This window comes from Arctopsyche grandis, chromosome 10, assembly GCF_051622035.1.
Source record: "Arctopsyche grandis isolate Sample6627 chromosome 10, ASM5162203v2, whole genome shotgun sequence".
In the NCBI taxonomy this organism is placed as follows: Eukaryota; Metazoa; Arthropoda; class Insecta; order Trichoptera; family Hydropsychidae; genus Arctopsyche; species Arctopsyche grandis.
The window spans coordinates 8,873,750-8,885,347 of NC_135364.1; positions in this window are offsets into that span (position 1 = coordinate 8,873,750).

The window sequence follows — 11,598 nt, forward strand, 5'->3', positions numbered from 1 at the left end:
TTGTGTTAACGATAAAACATTTTGTTTATTAAAATTACAATTTGTTTGTTCCTCAATAAGCCTTTAATACTCGTTACCAATTCAATAATCATTTTGCATATTTTTGTAGTTGTTAGTATTCATATTCAATCTATTATTTTAATGTTTTAGGATTATTATTAAATATTATCTTTTATTTAAATATTTTATTTAAACTTATTTATTTACTTAAACAAGTATACACCCATTTTTATTAACACTTACATACATATGTATGTATGTACATGATCAAAATTGTACATGATCAATATTTAAGGTTTATTACAAACATCGATCAATAAACATTACAATGATCATAGAGTCATCTATGGATAAAATTTTTGCAGCATTTTTAAATATGATATCAACAAATTATGAATTATATACTCAAAATTTGCTAGAAATAGGACAGGATTGCCAATTTTTTGGAACCATTTCTAATGAAATAAGATAAATTAGCAAACTCTGAAAGGAAATGATAGATCTTGGGGTCGCATATCCAAGGTCTGGACAGCAACAAAGCCAGGGATAGAACCCGTGATCATACAATCGAAAGCATTACATGCTCACCACTGATAAATGTATATAAATATATTGCTTGGTTAAAGTGATTTATTTTAGTATTTTATCAGTGACTCAATTTTTGGTAATTTTATAAGTACACTTCAATGGTAAGTAATTACTATATATGTAAGTACATATATATGAATATGATTAATACTTTTATTGGATTCAAAAAAATGCTCACTTAAAGTTTCTGATCAATTAAGCAAACTAAGCAAATTTAGTCTACTTAAGTATTTTATTTCAAATTGATTTCCATTCAAATCTTTAATCGTTAAAATTTATTTTAACGTTCCGTCTTCCAGAAAAACTAAGATAATATAATATATAAAATTATATCAGAAATACCTTGGAATATCTAGCACGATTAAAATTTCTATGCGGCGAAGAGACATAAATGCTCACAAAAGGTTCAAGGTATGTTTATACGTATGTATTATATATGTGTAAATAGGTTTGTATGTACATATATAGTGTCTTTCAAAGGGTCTACGTATAGAAGAATGCTGAAGACGTCATGGAACGGAATGAGTTAAAATGTTCTGTGACGTTTGAGAAGGGAGGCTGAAGTTCTTAAATCAATACCTATGCCACATCATGGGGTCTGAACAAATATAACCTGCTGCATTCAATTTTTCAAGCTAACATCAAAGGATGCGAGGATCGAGAAGGATGGACATCGTCACAAAAAATTAATCACTCTAATGGTATTTCCAGAAGGCGATGTTCTTGCTTGGAAGGATGATAAATGATCTGGAAGGAAACGATCATTGACATCCATTTGTTCATACATGTGTAAGTTACAATTTCAAATTACTTACAATAATATATTAATGGTAAGCGTTTTTTAACAGTTATAATTTTCAATGAAAACAACAACAGATTTGTTTTATTTAATAGTAGGTGAATTTTTATCAACTTTACTGCTTTATATGTTTATTTTGTAACTCTCCCCTCTCGAACCAAACGTCCTTCAACTAGATACGGAGTCTCTCGAGATTTTACCAAATTTATACATATTTATTGAGTTCATCCAAACAAAAAAAGTTCAAAACCTCTTCTCAAAATGTGAGTTAGTACTTACATATACCAGAAATGGTTTTTATTAATATGAAGTATTAAAAGAAATCGCAACAATTACATTTCTCAGTTATCAAAGTGTAGTTCTAAAGCTTTGATATACAAGTTTGAATGCATTATTTTAACATACATACAAACCGCTGTGCTGTTAAATATGACCTAGTTTTTATATAATCATATTTCTCCTAAGCAACACAGATATGAGGTGACTTTATATCAAAAAGGCATTTTTTAAAAATTCTATTTGAACATGTTTCAAATACAAATACATATGTACATATGTAGGAATCAAATGTACGTTGGAACTACGGATTCCAAAACATTTGCCACTACCGGTACTACCCCTAAAAAATTCGCTAACATTATTTCCGGTATCTACCGGTATTGATTTATTTAACTTACTGTGTTTTAACAATTCTAAAATTGTCAGCTAAAACAGCTAAAATTGTCTTTTAGAATAATGTAAAATCCGCTAAGTTTTTCATTGTAATTGGCTAAAAAAAATCATATTACCGTATATTCAACGTCGAATAAAATAAAATAAGTGCAATAAATGTAATATAAATAAAATAATAATATATTTAAATCGTGAATTAAATAAATTTAATATAAATAAAATAATTATATATTTAAATCGTCGAATAATTTAAAATAAGTGTAAAAAATAAAGACTGAAGCAAAGCTGTCGTTCCAAGGCGAATATCATTCTCACACTGACCGTTGAGCGTGGCGTACTCTCGTGTGCAAGAGGCTTCCCGCAAAAATAATTATTTCTGTAGATATTGATCAATGTTTTTATTTCGTAATGGCATAATTCGAATCATAGGAATTTTGACGAGAAATACATAAATGATGAAGACCATGCATTCAGAAAATTTGAAGAAAACCTGGTCCTGGTCACTCGCTATCCATCACAGTGCGGCAAGTTTTAAGCAATTAGTGCAATCAAATATGAATTAATTGACTATAGCGCAGTAGTCTATTTTGTACTATCAGTAGTACCGAATCAAATTTTGTCCAAAAAACTGGTAGGTTTCAGTAGACCCTGTATTGGAAACGTTTCGATCATCACAAACTATCGAGATGTTTAATATAAAACATATTTTTGAATATTAAAAAGTTAAACCTTAATTAAAAAATATAAAGTTATAAAGATTATTATTTCTATTACATGCAAAAAAATTTTTAGCACGAATAAGTTGGCGGTTTAGGAGATAATTGAATTCAAAAACTTAAAAGAAGAGGACACCTATAAGGGGAGATACCATTTCCGGTCAACTTAAAAATTTGAAAATTTGAAAAATTTATGTCGTGTTGATAAGAATTTCAGTTACCGATACCAGTTCGATAGGACTAACGGTGTTACACACAGACACACACACACATATTTTTTCTAGATCATGAAAACGTGATCAGTAATCGATTCTGAGTTCGAATCAGTCAAAATCTCGAGTTCAAATTTTCGCATGATCACAAAACTTCATATATTGTTAGTACGTACATAGATAAAGTAAAAACATTTATATTGAAATACAAATGTAAAAATAAGATTTTTCCTTATGTAAATAAATCGCTTTAGAAAAATTCAGTGTAAATTTCCGCTCTCCTTCAAAGGCATATCAATATCTATCACACGTTTGTGAAACCTGAAAATATTTGTACTTTTTTTAAAAATGGTTTGACTACCAGAGGAAGTGAAGCTTTTGTCGAGAGTGTTGTATAAAACGGTTTTTGATTTCACCGCAGATGAAAATTCAAAGCGATACCGATAACACTAGTATATGGTACCTTTACATATGTATATGAACGTGTGTAGTACTGACGCGTACAAAGGCAAACTGTTATATAAAACTCTATCTTCTTCCATGATATACAAGTGCCTGACAAAACTTTACCTCTTCGAAGAGAACACACACTCACACCCACACACATGTCCATATACAAACCATGACGATAATTAAACTCGCAGAATATTTAAGTTGGTATAAAAACTAGTCGGCTCCAATTTGTTTGCGGAGTGCGAAAAGCGCGTGACTGAAACGAGAGAGTCGCTACGTTGAATACAAACAATGTCAGATTAATTGCGAACTGCGGGGGGAAATTTTCCGCGAGCGTTAAATTAACTATCATATTGCAGGTGGAAATGGGAATATGTCACCTTTGAATGCGACTACCCTTTATTCATATAATATTTTCAAATTTATACAGCATGTCAATTCGTTTCGTTTGTATGTACACTTTAACGCGAGTTGTTGTTTCTAAAAATACGTTCGAAATTTAGTATAAATACAATTCACTATTAAAGTATGTCGCTTATAATAAAAACAACCATTTTGAACAAAATTTTATAATATACATACATACCCATATATATGTACGTATGTGTGTGTAGAATTCAAAACTTGAAGGTGTTCGCTTCTTAGAATAATAATCGATGATGCTAATATCATATCTAAAAAATTGAAACGCGGTATCGAATTTCAAATACGAAATTAATACATATTAAGATTCGTATTTGAAAAACTTTTCACTTTTAATGAAAAAACTTTTTCAATGCATAACAGAATAAAGATATTAAAAAAGCATCCCATTTTTTTTTTCTGAGAAAAATTTTCACCCTCTTTTCTCATTCACAGATAGATTTTAATTGCGTTAAATTTTTCATAATAAGACAAAAGATCGTTTGTTAGCAGTCAAAATCTTTGGAAAAATCACTTTTAAATAACTAAGATGAATTATATTCTTTTTCAATATTATTATTCCAATACATAACCAGCGAACGTTAATCACTAGATCTGAGACTATTCAATTTAGTAGTGCAACAAGTAGCTAATTTTATATTTTATATTATCTAATAGTTATAAAATCAATATAGTATGAAATTAAATATGAAAATCATATATTTTATTACATATTATATGCATGTATATATAAAAATAAATAACCGAATTCCTCATCGTTGCTTAGACGGATTAAAATTGCAAAGAAGCATTTGATTGTTATTGTTTTATATAATGAAATAAATATGTTAATTTTAAATAAATTACTATAAATTTGCATATCAGATATACAAACATTTATGTTTATATTTTTTTTTTCTTTTATTCACATAATTATTTATATTTATTTATTTAAAGTTTGGACCATTGTAGCATTACAGAAATTCTTAATGCGCCACAATGGTCAAAAATAAACAGAAAAGAAACAAAATAATAACTAAAGAAATTAGACATGATAAAAATAAAACATAAATATATATATATATATATATATATATATATATATATATATATATATATATATATATATATATATATATATATATAAATGTATATACCCAAACAACACATTTAACACAATCATTAAAATAATAATCTATATTATAGCGGATAGTAATAATAATTAAAAATTATAAAAAACAACAAAGAAGGGAATGTTTTATAAAGAAAATTATGAAACTTGTCATAGATCAAAATGATATCTACGAATTTAGTCCAAAAGTACAATATAAACATAAATAAACCGGATTTTTTATAATTGCTTGGACGGATTAAAATTGGAGAGATGTAATAAATTGTTATTATAATATATTACATAGTAAAATAAAATTGAACAAATATGTCGATTTTCAATGAATAATTAATTTACATATCAGACAAACAGACATTCAACTGAATATAATAATTTATTTTTAAATTCGCATAATTATGACACTTATCATAGATCAAAACGAGATCAACAAATCGAGTCCAAAGTACAATTTAAAAATGTGTAAGTATGTAATTCATATGCACATCATCATCATCAATATTACAGACATTCACCATCCCCGGCCGGATGAAGTACTCGCCAACACACTTATGTAGATATAATGTAGATAATTCAAGTATGTTAACGATACATTTTACATATTCTTGAAAAAGAGATACTTATGTATGTATTTATAAAACATACGTTTTCGAAATTTTTGTCGATCTAAATTGATTGGTGGGAGGTAGATGACATTGTTTAACCCTCCCTCACCGAAGTGGGGTATGCAAGTGCCCCAATTTTTAATTTTTTCGTAATAATTATGTGGTTTTCAAATCTATACACCTTATATTTCTTGTATTCCTAGAATGAACTACAAGAAATTTATTTTAATAGATTTGGTATGATTTAGGAAAGGGGTACATCGTAAAAAAATACATCTATACATTTCTACGTTCCAAAGTATGATTTAAAGGCGGTAGCGATAAGTCATGTTTTTGACTGTTCGCTTGCATATTCTTGTTGATCGATGAATCAATGCGAGAGAAAGAGACAACTATATTTTTGTAAGCTATTGTTTTCGTCGCTTTTGGCGCGTGGCTATTGAGTCATGCAGTCGCCTGTTGGTCTTTACTATGTGCGTTTGCATAACGATGCTTGTCGTTATTTTTTAATACAAAAATAGTCAAAAACATGCTATAGGACTAAAACTTTTTTATGTTAATGTATAAAATGATAAATAAGATATATATATATATATATATATATATATATATATATATATATATATATATATATATATATATATATATATATATATATATATATATATATATGTATGTATATATATATATATATATATATATATATATATATATATATATATTTATATATATATATATATATATATATATATATATATATATATATATATATATATATATATATATTGAACCCATTTGTATTGAGAAAAGCTGTATTTTGATTAAAAATTACTGGGGTCTTACTCGACCCCGGTTCAGGACATTCGTTCGATCTCGACGCTCCGTCCTTCAAAGGTTAAAATCAATGATTTTTTTATTATTTAACGTTCCCTTGATACGATGAAAGTTTTCCACTAGGTCCATGGATGAAAATCCAAAATTAGCGTTTTATACTCCGTACTAATTTTTACTTTATTTTTATATATATATCCGAAGTATTCCTTCTCGTTATCACATTTATAAAGTAAATGTTATTATATTACAATGTTGATTAATTACAAATAAAAATTCAAACGACCAACCAGCTAGCATATTCGTCAATATTTTAAACTCATTGAAAGCGCAAAGATGTCGCACACAGCTTTAATAGTCCAATGTCCGAGTATTTTAATTGAGTGCAGTTTGCTTTAATAGGACCAAGTTTGAACCGAAGCGGGCAGCGTTCAAGTTTGGCTCAGAAACAATTACAGATATGCTAAGATTGTTCGGAGTGCGCTGAAGATTCTGCATCCAGATATAGTCTTTTGTAAACGTACATACATACATATGAATGTATACACACGAGCAGATTTATACCAGTTTACAAGAAGTTCGGCGGTAAATAAACTACGTTGTTTACCGCAGATTTCAGCCGGTTTTGGTGCAAATTTACACAAATCTTGTGTCCGCAATGTGTATGCTTTGCGAACAGTTGTACCCCGCAAGTGTACGTGCATACTTGGATATATGTATAATACAATAGGGTTACCATATGTACGTCCCCTTTTCTCCGGACATATCCTCTTCTTGAAGCTTTGAATTTCCAGTAGACTGGATTTTTAAAATTCGTAAAAATATTCAGCCCTTTAAAACTTACAAATTAAATTTGCTTTTAGTTCTTAATTTGGCTGGACCCCAGCGCCTTGTTCATACAAACATATTGGACTTCTCCCTTCCTCAATTATAACACTAGAGAAATATGTTTTTAATATGCTATTTATATTCACCATAGGCATGGTTCTATTTTTTTATTTTTTGATTAATCAAAATATCAAAAAATCAATTAATAAAAAAATAAAAAAATAGAACCATGCCTATGGTGGATATCCATAGCATATTCAAACATAATTTCTCTAGTGCCATAATAGAAGAAGGGAGAAGTCTAATACGTATGTATGTATGCACAAGGCGATGGGCTCCAGCCCTCTTAATGCTTTTAATAATTGGCGATAGCATAATGTGAAATATCATAAATCAGTATTTTGCATATTATACATACATATGTACATATATAAAGTGTAATGCTTCTTTTATTACATACAAACATACATACATCATATGTGCCATGACAGGAAGTACCCCAAAGCAACATATATGATTAGATTATTTTTGTATATCAGTACTAAAAATAATATCTATATAATATATCTCGTCTCTCGACGCTCCGTGAGAACGGACGTGCCGAAGACGTACTCTCTGTGAGAGCGCTCATAATACAGTGATACGCCATACCGTCAAAAAACCCACACCTTTTAACATACACAACAAACACCCCCCACAAAACGAACACCAAAAGAACACATGTTGGCACCATGCGAGGATCCAACCTGAAAAAGCGACTAAAGAAGACACTGATAACTACAACCGAAGCTCCTCAACCAGGCTGCTCTCAGACCGCTCAGATGGAGACCGAGTGGCAGTTTCCAAAACATACGGCAAAGAACGTGAAAGATGTTGCTCCTGAATTTAAAATTCAGGAGAAAAACAAATTTGAAGGGCTCTTGGAAGTTTCCGATGTCCCCAGAAGCGGTGAAAGAATCCCGCCCATCATCATGACAGCTACTGGCACTCACGGCAGCATGATCGAGTCGATCAAGAAGTTTATAAAAGACTTCACAATGACTTACATTGGTCAAAATAATGTCAAGATACAATGTAAAAGTCTTGAAGACTTTAAAAAACTTCGGGATGGATTGACACCAGACCGACAATTCCATACCTTTTCCAGGAAGGAGGAAAAGGAAATAAAAAGTGTCGTACGTGGCTTGCCGAAATTGCCGGAAGCTGATATTAAAGATGACATCATCAGACAGGGATTCCCTGTAACCAAAGTCATACAGATGAAGACGAAGGAGCCTAGGAGCAACGCCACCGAGCTATACTTGGTGTTCTTCGAGCCATCGGTATCGGCAAAGAAGATTAAAGAAATCCGGTACATCTGTTACACAAAGGTCAGTGTCGTTAAATATACTAGTAAATCACAAAATATTACTCAATGTTTCAGATGCCAAGAATATGGACACGCTGCGAAAAACTGCAATCGGCAGGCCAAGTGCGTCAAATGTGCCGGCACTCACCTCACCGCACAATGCAATCAAGGAATAGTTACCCCTGCTGTCTGCTCAGGCTGTTCAGGATCTCACCCCGCTAACTTCAAAGACTGTCCAAAAAGACATAGCTATCTGAAAATGCTGGAATCGAGGAAGAATCGAGCATCAATTGTCAAAGCCAACCCTTGGAAACTCCCAGTGGTGCAGCCACAAAATATCCCGGTCGTTAACGATCATAACTTCCCAAAGCTACCGACCATTAAAACTCCTTCACCAAATATCCCTAAAAAACCCCACCAACCAACCAATCCCAACATTCAACCAACAACAGACCTAACTTCCATGGCGTCTATGACGAAGATGTTGAAGATCCTCCAGGAGATTCGTGCCAAGGCCAGCGGTTGCACCGACAAACTAGAGCTGGCACTCATGCTTGTCGAATATCTCGATGTCTTTGATTAACGGGAGGCGCCTGAACATTCTAGCTTGGAATGCTCGTGGACTTAAGAATAAGATTGACGAACTAGAGTCGGCGATCGGTGAGTACTGTGTTGACATAGTTTTAATCTCCGAGACCTTCTTAAAACCTCATATCCGTATTAACCTACCTAACTTTAACTGCTATCGCGAAGACCGAGAACAGCATGGAGGGGGAGTTGCCATTTTTATAAAATCCTCAATTAAACATTGTCGCGTAATAACTCCGCCACTAAAAAATTTAGAACTAACCGCCATCGAACTAACAATTAACAACACCCGTCACATAGTAGCATCCGCTTACAATCCTCCCCAAAAACGATTATTGGCATCCGATCTTAACAAAATATTTAACATTGGTAGTTCGGTAGTGGTAGCTGGTGACTTTAATGCCAAACATCCGTTATGGAGTTGCGTAAACACTGACCAACAAGGCACAACTCTTTTTAAATACATTCAACTAACAGATACAATCTTACTTCATCCGGATACATACACACACTATCCCACAAATAACTCACAACCATCCACACTAGATCTTGTCCTCGTCAAGGACTGCCCAAAAATATCGACACCAAATGCCCTTCAAACCCTGTCGTCTGATCATCTCCCGATAATCTTCTCAATCGACGGGAAACCCGAAGAAATCATCAATCATAGTTGGGATTACGGGAGAGCTAACTGGCGAGAGTTCAAGTCGTACATAAATGACCAAACCATTCTAACTTCTACCACACTCACAAACAAAACCGAAATCGACAGCTCCATAATACACCTAACGGAATCAATAACTCGATCCAAACACCTTCACATACCTAAGACACAATACATTGAACACAAATTAGAGATAACTGACTTTGTTGCAAATCTAATTAAAAGTAAAAATAAACTCCGTAAAATTTGGCAAACATCAAAAAATCCAGCATTGAAAACATTAATTAATAAGCTCACATATCAAATTAAAATTAGAATCAAAGAAATCAAAAATGAAGCTTGGTCTAAAAAATTAGAAAAATTGAGCTCAGTTGATGGCTCTCTATGGAAATTAGCTAAAGCGATTCGCAGGACAAAAAACTCGATTCCTCCATTAGATGATGCAGGAATCTCAGTGACGCGTGATTGCGACAAAGCAGAACTATTATCAAAATCCTTCCAAAAACATCACACACTCACACAACATTACAATCACATACCAACGCATAATAAAGTCAACCGGTCCATTAAAATCATCACAAAAACTCCCACTAACAGTACTAAAAATATAAAATTGGTGCATCCGTGTGAAATCCAAAATATAATACGCAATTTAAAAAATAAAAAGGCACCTGGGCGAGATTCAATAGATAACATCATAATCAAACAACTTCCATTTAAAGCTTTAGTCTCACTATCTAAAATATTCAACGCATGTTTACTCACCGGGTATTTCCCAGAATACTGGAAAACAGCCAACGTAATTCCCATACTTAAGCCCGATAAAAGTTCAAAAAACCCGGCCAATTATCGACCCATTAGCTTACTTTGCACGCTTTCAAAAATTCTGGAAAAAATAATCTACACACGTTTACTTAAAGTCGTAAATAAGAAATTAATAAATGAACTTGGATTTCGCACTGGACATTCCACGACCCAACAACTAACAAGACTGACTGAACACGTGACGAAGAACTTTAATATGAAGAGAAGTACCGGAATGGTATGTCTCGACATAGAAAAGGCCTTCGACACGGTTTGGCACGATGGACTCATTCATAAGCTCCTTATTAACAAAATACCAAACCACCTAATCCTCATCATCAAATCGTACTTAACTCGTAGAAAGCTAGTGGTTAGCGTAAATAATGAATTATCGTCTCCAAAAATAATCGCAGCTGGCGTTCCGCAGGGGAGCTTGCTTGGCCCACTCTTGTTCTCCATATATATAAATGACATACCTATTCCAAAAAACTGTCACATAGCCCTATATGCAGATGATACAGCTTGCTTCACAAGTAGCAAAAAACCAGACACTATTCTTAAAAATCTTGAATTTGCAATTAAAACAATGACTGAACACTTCACTAAGTGGAAAATTCAAATTAATCAGACCAAAACAGACGCCATATTCTTTAGTGTTAGAAAACATAAGCCAAGTTCAGATCTGAAAATCCCCTCTGGAGAAAGTCTGAAATGGCAGTCAGTAATAAAATATTTAGGAGTAACGTTTGATAAAAGAATGAGATGGGCACCTCACATTGAGGCAGCGAAATGCAAGGCGATGCGGGGTATATCCTCAATATATCCAATATTTAATCGCCATAGTTCTTTATCAACGCTAAATAAAATAAAATTATATCGCGCGCTCATATTACCATTATTAACCTATGCTTCACCTGTATGGAATAACGCCTCGAATACTAACCTTTCCAAGCTCCAAG